Raw genomic sequence first — 9,946 nt, 5'->3', positions numbered from 1 at the left:
TTAGCAGAGCCATGTAAATCAAGGTGATTTGCTACCTTTGGAAAGAGGAGTCAGAGTTACTCGGATAGTTAAACAGATGTATTTTCAGCAATGGTCTGTATAGCTATCGCCTGGCGGAATTTGGTTTCGCCCCGTTATTAGATGTTTGAGTTTGGCTCAAATATTCGAGTATCCTAATAAGTGGTCGAGTAAGTTTTGGACTGATCGACAAAATATAAAAAAAGAAGAAAAAAAAAACTCTTTGAGTGTTTAGATGTGTGCTTGTCTTAGACGAGTTATATTGTGGTTTCTAAAAAAAAAAAAAAAACCCTCTTTGAGTGTTTGGATTTTTACTTGTCTTAGACAAGTTATAATGTAGTTTCTAAAGAGTGTCTATAAAAAGGAGAATTCTTTGAGTGCTCGATTGGTTCATGTTGAAGTGATTAGTTGGTTTGTTTGGTTTGTGCTCTTTGAACAGTTGTGGTGTATACTTTGGTTTAGCCTTGTTAAAAAAAAGAGAAGTGTGTTTGTGTTTCATGATTGCTCGTAAGTCTTTGTTACCTGGTGTGAATAGTTAAGTCAAGAGTATTAGAGAGAGCCTATCTCTTTGAGATGTTATAGTTGGCATGTAAAGAGTCAGTGAGAGGCTATCTCCCTATTGCTTGCAGTTTTTGAGTCTTTGAGTCTTGAAATGTCATTTTGTTGCTTTACCCTTCTTAATATCATTCTTAGAACCGAAAAAAGAAATTTCGCTTTGCATTCTTTTCGGGTCAATCAAAATGTGTTGTCTGTTCAGCTTTGGCATTCGCATGTCAAGCATGTTCTGCCAAAAAGGGGCATCTGTAGACACTCCATTTTGACCGAACCCTAAATAGCTTGGTTTGAGTAGAAACCCTAACAAACTAGTGTTCTAGGGTCCCAAAATTAGTCCTAGTGTAGGTTAGGGTCTCAGTTAGGTCTCCATATTTCGTTGAAATCCGTGGACGTTTGCTTAGCGAGTAAGGTTTGTAGTATAGTGTAGTGCAAGAATAAGGGGTGTGATTTGTCTAGCCTGGGGTGTGCCCATAGAACAAAAGAGAGGCGGAACCATCAAGGTGAGGGTGTGCTAGTACCATTTCTTGAGTATAATTTTACTCCTTCTCTTCACCTACCTGAACTACCCCTGTAGTGAAAAAAAAAAGAACTGGGCAAGTTGTACAAGAGTGGGCCGTCCAACGGAAGAAGGCGGGCCTAAATATGTCAATCCCAATGGAGGGTGGGATTCCAACAAGAGTGTGCCCATACCAATTTCCATATATCAATTGTTAGGGAGAAGAAGCCAAATGAGGAGTGCCTTTACCAAAAGCAAGAGGGTGTCTTCATTAAATTACTAAACATATTTAGCTAGAAAAGGGGGTTGAATTAGAAATTGAGAGGGTTGTCCAAGTAAAGTATAGGGAGGAGCAAATATATCATTTTCCTTTTTATCCCTTCACTTACCTGGGACACACCCTTGTGCAGCAATGTGTAATTGAAAACATATTAGGAGGGTTGTCCATAAGAATAAGAATAGAGGGGGGGGGGGTTGAATTTATCATTTTTCCATATAAGCCTTCATCCGTTGTACGAGCCGAGCTTGGCCAGGCTCGGCTTGTTAAGCTCAAAAGCTTGGCTCGGGCTCGGCTCGGCTCGGCTCAGTCAGGCTTGTGTAAACGAGCCGAGCCGAGCTTGGCTTGGGCTCGGCTCGTTAAGCTCAAAAGCTCGGCTCGGTCAGGCTCGTGAGCCTTATTGAGCTCGAATTATATTAATTTTACACCCCTCATCTTCCCTGGACAGCCCTATCTAGTGTTTTTTTACTACTCTTTTTACACTAGGGGGTGGTCCAAGTAACAAAAGGGGTTCCAAAAAAGAAGTGACATATTTTGCCTCCCCCTTTCACTCCCTAGACAACCCTTTTAGTGTATATATTAATATATAATATATATATTTAAATATATTAAATTCTTAACGAGCCGAGCCGAGCCGAGCCTGGCCTAACTCGGGCTCGGCTCGTTAAGCTTAACTGACACGCTTAATCCGTTGGTTTTTTTAAAGGGGCTTTTTAATTTTCGTAAAAACCGAACAGAGAGAGTGAGAGAGAAATGCAAGAAAGAGAGGGGCGATAGTAGAGGGAGAAAGGGGATCTCGATTCCAAGATTTCTTCATCTTCTCCGGCGGGATTTCGCTTGAATCCGGCCTGAATCTCCATCAATTTCATGGTTTCCATCATCATCTTGGCATCCACTACGACAACAGCCTCTACAAACCTGTCTTCCTTTCTTTCCCCAAACCCTAACTCATTTTCCCTTTTCCAGCCCTTCTTCTCCGGTGATCTTGCCGGTTCCCGGTCGGAATCCGTCCAAAGCTCTTATTTTCACTTTCTTCTCTTCTAGTACATTAGATTTATTTTATTTCTTCTTTGAAACGTGGCAATCAGCTCTAGATTCATTTTTCTTTCCTTAGAGTTAACCCTAACTCCACTGACTCCGGCAAGATCTGCCGGAATCCGGTAAGGATCGGTTAATTCCGGTCGGAAATTTCACCCCTGTTATCTTCGAGTCTCTCTGCATTGCTTTCACCATCATTTGTTTCAGATTTTTTTGAGATGGAGATTTCTTATTTTAAGTATTTCCGAAGAGCTGAAGAAGAAGATTGACAAGGTTTCAGAGAGAGAGGGTGAAGATCTTGCTATGCCTGAGAGGAATTGAATCAAGAAACATATTGGCTGAAATTCTTCAGATTCTGTAATTCCAGCAACATCCTGAGTTTTTCGGCCAACCAAATCTCGCCAGCAAGCCCGGAATCCGGCATTTGAAGTTACATTTCAGTTGGATTTCCACATTTTCATCGATTTAAATTCCAGTGTTCTCCGTTAACATTTATCACTCAGATCGTCTTCTCCTATTGAGCATATCATTTTCATTTTTGCAGGTAATTGCACACCCTCTCTTTTGGATTATCAGAATAGTTTAACATTCTTAAATCTTTGCTCTGAATTAATTCTTAATGGAGGTTATGGGATTTCCAGTGACAAGAAGTTTTAATTCATGAGATTACAACTCGTTGTCATGGTAGAAGATCAACTGGTTTTCTTCTTCTTCAATATTTTTAGGATAAATTGCCATGTTCATGATTAAGCTTGGAGTGTGCATATTTCTCTGATCAAGCTGAAATTAAAGGTCATTTCATAAAAGAAGCCGGGTATTAGGGTAAAGCAAAATGGTTTTGGAATTGGTGGTGTTGTTAGATAACAGAGCACCTATTATTGCCTTCTTTGCTTTTGCCTTGTCATTCTTATGGCATAAAATATGAATAGAATTATATTTTAGCCCATGCCATGTTTATTTGAAATTATAAGAACCAATTGGGAGGCCCAAAATGGTAATCGGATTCAAAATTACATTCAATTTTGAACTCAATAATTGGTACAGGACTCTCAATCGGCTGTGACAATCTCAAAGAAATGGGACTCAGCTTCCCCTACTTTAGAAATGGGCTCGAACACAAGTTGTTATTGGTACTAGGATGGCTTGTTACCATGATGAGATTAAAATATACCTCCCTCCCATTTTGGCACCCCAGCAGAATCTTTTGTTTACTTTGTTTCATGTCGACCTTCAAACAAAACTAGAAGCTCCAAAGCTCGTAGTTGTAGGATATGCTGCGTTACTATTATCTAGCCACGCTCAGCTGTGGTCTGAAATTTTTTTTGCCAATTCCGAGAGAGTGGGCTCCACATTATCTCCGAAATGGTGGCAAGGAGAAGCTGGATTTTTTGGAGGATGGGAAAAATCGCTTTAGATTACATTTAAGTTTAAAGAATGTTGATTCTTCGGCATTGTTGTAATTTCTGCAGCCATTTTTTTTTTAATGTGCTTCTTCATCTTATGGGCGATGAAGGTGCTAGCCCAAGCCCAGCCTTAGGGGGCTTGCTCAGTCCAAGTAGTGCTCCCCTCTTTATTTAGTAGACTAACACAATCTTTTGGACACCTTTTAGATAGTAGAACCCTTATCATTGAAAGGGCAATGAAAGAGTTATCTAGAGCCCTCCATTTAGGAGACCATTGTGGTCTCATTAGTGAGTTACACTAGAAGACATGCTTTGTCTCGTTAGGCATTCCTCCTCTGGAGGCAAGCCTTATTTATAGAATTTACCCTTAGGAGGCATAACTTGCCTCATGTATAGAACCTTTTCCAGGTTGTATCCCAACTTGTCCTCCTATAAGTTGAAGACCAACTTAGTCTATTTAGTTGCCTGTACCTTTGTTTATTATTGCAAGGGCAATGATAGGGATATTCGAAGCCCCATAGGAGACATGCTTTGTCTCGTTAGTGTTAGATGTTTTCCCCATAAGAGACATACTTTGTCTCGTTAGCCCCTATTTTGGTAGGATCATTAGAGTCTTTGACTCATTTATCGCTTTGGTAGTGTTATTAGAGAGTCTTTGACTCATTTACTTCCATTTCTAATAGTGCTATTAGAGAGTCTTTGACTCATTTACCCCCCCTTCTTTAGTATTATTAGTTAGGAGTTTCTCCTTTAAGTTGTTGTCACTCTTCTTTATTAGAGACTAGCGAAGTCTCATTAGAGCTTTGCCTTTTGGGATCTTAAATCATTTCCTTGTCTTTGACATTGGTTTACCTGATTTAGGGGTTCCCCTATTGACCCTAGGGTTTGGCCCTAGGGTGTTGCTTTGTGTATTCCCTTAGGTCTTTGACAAAGAGGGTGAAAACAGTTAAAAATTCAGAAAACATCTAAAACATTTTAAAAATCCAAAAAACATTGGAAAAGCTTTAAAGTCTAAAAAAATATTGAATCATTTAAAACTCAAAACCTTTAGAAATTTAACACATCAAAAACATTTGAAAACCTTAAAAAAATCTAAAGTGTTGATGGTTTTAGTGGTAGTTAGGAGAGTTCGTTTCGAACTACGTTGGCTTGATCCTCTTCCACGGGGTACGTAGTGCAGCTTGGGATCGTTATCCCAAGTCCAGCCAAACTTTGTAAATAAAAAAACTTTTCAAACCGTTTGAAAGCATAAAAATCTTCTAAGCTCTATTTTCGAAAAAGTTCTTCCTCTAGAGTTAGGACTTTGTCCTAGGTAGAGAGTTTTTTAGAGTTAGGGGTTTGTCCTAGAGTTATAGGAACGCCTCCGTCCGGTCAGTTGGCGATCCACATCGCCGACTGATGACTAGAATATGATGCGTTAGTCCGCCCTTTGTTTTCCTTAGGAAACACAGCCTAGTTATACATAGGTTGTTGGAATCACCTGCATTAGCTTAGGGCTAAGTTGCATTTAGTTAGGGCATATAGGTTGTCCTAAAATTTACAATCCATTAGAATTTAAATAATCGCACAAGAAGCTTTAATAACTAGTCCGGTCTTTTAGATCGAGTCTAGGATAGAGGTCTAGATGTCTTAGGCATCATAGTTTAGAATAGGTGCGAAGAACTACGTGGCTCTGATTCTTGGGGAGGCGGGGATACGTAGGCTTCTTTGGATGAACATCATGATCCAACGGTAAGATCTTAACCCAATCCAACCGTTGGATCCCACATATTCTAACATGCCCCCTCTAACGTATATGGATTGAAAATCGATATACGTTTGACAATAATGAAAAAAATTCCCAATATAATATAATTCCCCAAATTACAAATGTAATCAAAATCAACCGATTTGATGCACACTTCCAAAAGTCTATGATGAAGATACGTTGATGAAGAGTGACGTTGCTGCTAATGATCATTGATGATGGTTGTCGAAGAAGATGCCGCTTGTTGATGAGTCACGAAGAAGGCTTAAAAGCAAATAAATCATAGCCTCAATAGGACTAGATGATACTCAAGCCTCAATGGGTGAGTAAGAATTGGTGACATAGACCAATGCCGGAATGGGCAAGAGATGGGTCACTATGGACCAATGCCGGAATGGGCATGAAAAGGGTCACTATGGACCAATGCCGGAATAGGCAACTTGAGCAATAAAGCATTTGACATGTTGGTTGAATTTTTGAGGGATGCCTTTCCTATTGCTAAGTTGTGTCCTAGTTCCTATAACAAGGCTAAAAAGACCATTCGTGACTTGGGACTTGACTATGTAAAGATACATGCTTGCTTATATGATTGTGCACTATTATAGAAGGAGTAGATTGGGATGTGTGTCCAAAATGTAAAACGTCGAGATGGAAGTTTGAAGGATCTAAGAAGGTACCTCAAAAGGTCTTGCGGTATTTCCCATTAAAGCCGAGATTACAAAGGTTATTTGTAAACAAAGACATTGATGATGTTAATATATTGAGGCATCCAGCCGATTCTGAAAATTGGAAAGAGTTTGATAAGAAGCATGAATCCTTTGCCCAGGATCCTCGCAATATTAGGCTAGGCGTAGCTAGCGACGGATTTAATCCTTTTAACATGATGAGTAGTAGTTATAGCTAGGGGTGCTGATTATTCGGTTATAACCGAATAACTGAACCGAATTGGTTTGGTCGGTTCGGTTCGGTTTCGGTTATTTTTTTGGAAATTCGGTTATTTCGGTTCAGGTTCGGTTATCTCAAAAAAAAATTCGGTTAACCGAATAACTGAAATTATGGATAAAAACCATTATTTTTTCAAAAGAAAGTGCTATATGGGCACTCCGTAGGATGATAAAAAACGTCCATTTGATTGATCACAACTTAATTAAGTTGTGCTCAAAAAATCATTTCGATAGGATGATCCTAGCCCTCCAATCGAAACCGAGATTTTGCTTTTTTCCCTCTTTTTCTCCCACTATTCGGTTATTCGGTTATAACCGAATAACCAAATTTTTAATCGGTTCAGTTTTGGTTCGGCTTTTTTAAAATTCGGTTCTGTTTCGGTAATCAAAATTTGATAACCGAAATTATTTCGGTTATCAAATTTCGGTCTATTCGGTTCGGTTATAGCCGAACGAACACCCCTAGTTATAGCATCTGGCCTGTGTTTATTGTGCCATATAACTTGCCTCCCTGGAGATGTATGAAGGATCCTTTTCTCATGATGTCAATGCTTATTCCTGGACCAAATGAACCGGGAAATGACATCGATGTATATCTACAACCATTGATTGATGACTTGAAGGATTTGTGGGGAGATGGCATCGAGGCATATGATGCCCACGCTCAACAGAACTTTCGCTTGCATGCAGCGCTGTTATGGACGATTAATGGCTTCCCTGCTTATGCTAATATATCCGGATGGAGTACCAAAGGTTATAAGGCATGTCCAGTTTGCATGAATGACACTTCTTTGCGCTTGGAACATGGACATAAGTGCTGCTACATGGGACATTGTCGAGATTTGCCGAAAAATCATAGATGGCGAAAGGAAACAAATGCATTTGATGGTAAGACAAACATTAGGGATCCGATTGTACCATTGTCTGGGGATGACATATTGAAACAATTGGATAACATTGAACCAGTTGAGTTTGATAAGCCACCTGGGAAGAAGAAGAGAAAGCATGAAGAAAGTGATTTGAATTGGACAAAGAGGAGCATTTTCTTCCAATTGCCATACTGGAAAACTCTCAAGCTGTGACACAACCTGGACATCATGCACATAGAGAAAAATGTATGTGATAATGTGCTTGGGACATCGATGAACATTGATGGAAAAACTAAGGACAACTGGAGGACTCGTATGGATTTGATTGAAATGAAGTTCAGGCCTGAATTACACCTACGTTGTCAAGGTGATTCATTTTTAATGCCCTCTGCATGCTATACCTTGTCGCATGATGAGAAGAAAAGATTATGCGAATTCTTGGTTTTAATCAAGTTTCTAGACGGCTTTGCCTCAAATATATCTCGATGTGTGAAGGCAAAAGAGTGTCGTATCACCAATATGAAGAGTCACGACTCTCATGTTTTCTTATAACGCATACTCCCATTGGCAATACGTGGACAATTGCGTAAGGAAGTGTGCCTGCCATTAGTTGAGCTAAGCAGTTTCTATAAGCAGTTATGTTCGAGAACGTTATATTTGGACATGTTTGAGAAGCTTGAAAGGCAGGTTGTTTTAACACTATGCAAACTCGAACGAATATTTTCTCCTGCATTCTTTGATGTCATGGTACACTTAACGGTTCACCTAGCTACCGAAGGCAAGGTTGCTGGACCAGTGCAATACCGGTGGATGTTTCCATTCGAAAGGTGATGTACAATTATTGAGTAAAGTGCTAGTTATGCATCAGTCATGATAAGACCTTGATTTTTTTATGTTTAATCAGTTGATTATTTTTATCAACAGGCAGATGGGTACGCTAATGGGCTATGTGCTTAATAGGGCTCGGCCAGAGTGGTCTATTGCTGAACGTTACATTGACAAGGAATGTCTAACTTTTTGCTCTATGTACTTGCATAATGTTGAGACAAGATTCAATCAAGACGAAAGGAATTATGATGCAGGTGTGATGAGACATAAATACGGCGTTGCTCCCAAATCTCGCCACGCGTCGTCCATGCACCAGCGAAGCCTAAGCCATCATGAGGAAAGGTGCTGATAAGCGGCGAGACCATGCGATTGCGACACGTGTCACCTTCTCGCCGCCCAAACACCATCATCACAAATTATGGAAGGGATTATCCAGCAAAGCCACGGGCGCCGACGAAGCAGGAGAACGGCCCAATCCTGCAAACGAAGGTTTTCTCTCCATAATAATGAAAAAGTCCGCACACCTCCCCTTAAAAGGGGGAGAAAGGAAGAAGAAGAGGATCCTTTTTTTCTCAGCTCCTAGAAGACAACCGGAAAAGAAAGAGGCGAGGCAACAACAGAGGAGGTCGGGAACTTGACCCCACTCTCCCTATTAGTCCCCTCCGACCCATCCACCCACACACCAAGAAAAGAACCTGCGCCTTGGCCTTGGTAAACTTGATCAAACCCTCTCCTCTTCTCGCTGTCCTTTATATTGACTGGTCGAAGAATCTAACTTGGGTGTCGAAGTGGTCGTCCGGGACCCACCCCGGACCCCCCCTGACCCCCTTTGTTTGTGATTGCAGACCCCGCGGAGGCCCTCTACCGACCGCGCGATCGCAGACCCGGATTCCGACGCCATCATATTGGCGCCATCCGTGGGACTCATCGAGTATTGAACGCCTTACGGCGATGAGAAACCACACCCAACAGCAAGAATGACCCGGAGCCAGGCCCAACACGCGCAGACCCACGCCTCAAGCTCCCGGGAGCAAAACTCGCCGCTCTCGGGCCGACGACAGCCTTCCTCCAGCGCACCGCAAATGGTCCCCACCATGGAAATGTTCAACGAACTCCGCCAAGAGCTGCTCCAACGATTGCCTCCGCCGGAACCTCCGGCTCCGGAGAGGCCCCTGACAACACATGACCAGACGGAAGCCTATGACAAAGGTGACGAGGAACAGCCGGGGGAGCGTCATCCCCGACGAAGGCGAGTACCGGCCCGCCGGACGCCCTCCCCATCGGCAAATAGCTCTTTGCCTCCCACAGCTAGGGGGCACCAGCAAAACGACGGGAAGCAAGCTACGCTAAGCCGCGACCCCCCTATCCGGACGGCTCATTTCCAGGGACCACCCCCAGCTCGGACAGAGGAGGTAGCGACTTCAGCGCAACCCCGCGGCATGGACCCGATAGCCGACCTACAGAGGCAAATCCGAGAAGTAAAACTGGAAATGAAAAAGCCTTGCGCCCACGGCATCCTCGACGAATGGGAGAGGGAAACAGCATCCCCGTTCACCTCGGAGGTCTTAAAGACCCCAGTGGAAGCAGGAATAGATCTCTCCCGTTTCGGTCTGTACGATGGGAGCACAGACCCTCTCGAGTTCCTCCAAACTTTCAAAAGGGTAATGACGCTCCGGGGTGCGTCAGACGGATTTATGTGCAGAGCCTTTGCTTCCCTGTTAAGAAAGACCGCTAACGACTGGTACATGAGATTGGAGCCCGACTCCATCGC

At 42.2% G+C, this 9,946-nt stretch overlaps 1 protein-coding gene across 5 annotated transcripts in view; it reads left to right on the top strand.

The window, feature by feature from the left end:
• Window positions 1-2,059: 2,059 nt before the first annotated feature.
• LOC143854379 (uncharacterized) overlaps window positions 2,060-9,946 on the top strand; it is a 51,423-nt gene continuing 43,536 nt past the window's right edge. For 4 of the 5 annotated variants that reach the window (XM_077364368.1, XM_077364361.1, XM_077364354.1 and 1 more), the window contains exon 1: window positions 2,068-2,928. The gene's annotated coding sequence lies outside the window, so the exon portion shown is untranslated. Of the gene's footprint in view, window positions 2,929-9,946 lie in introns of all 5 variants that reach the window. The other variant, XM_077364415.1, reaches the window with a different exon arrangement.

This window comes from Tasmannia lanceolata, unplaced genomic scaffold (assembly GCF_043159265.1).
Source record: "Tasmannia lanceolata isolate RefF3 unplaced genomic scaffold, GAP_Taslan_0.1 ptg000003l, whole genome shotgun sequence".
Classification (NCBI taxonomy): Eukaryota; Viridiplantae; Streptophyta; class Magnoliopsida; order Canellales; family Winteraceae; genus Tasmannia; species Tasmannia lanceolata.
Note: the sequence above shows the minus strand (reverse complement) of the source record. Positions and strands in the feature narration are given on the sequence as shown.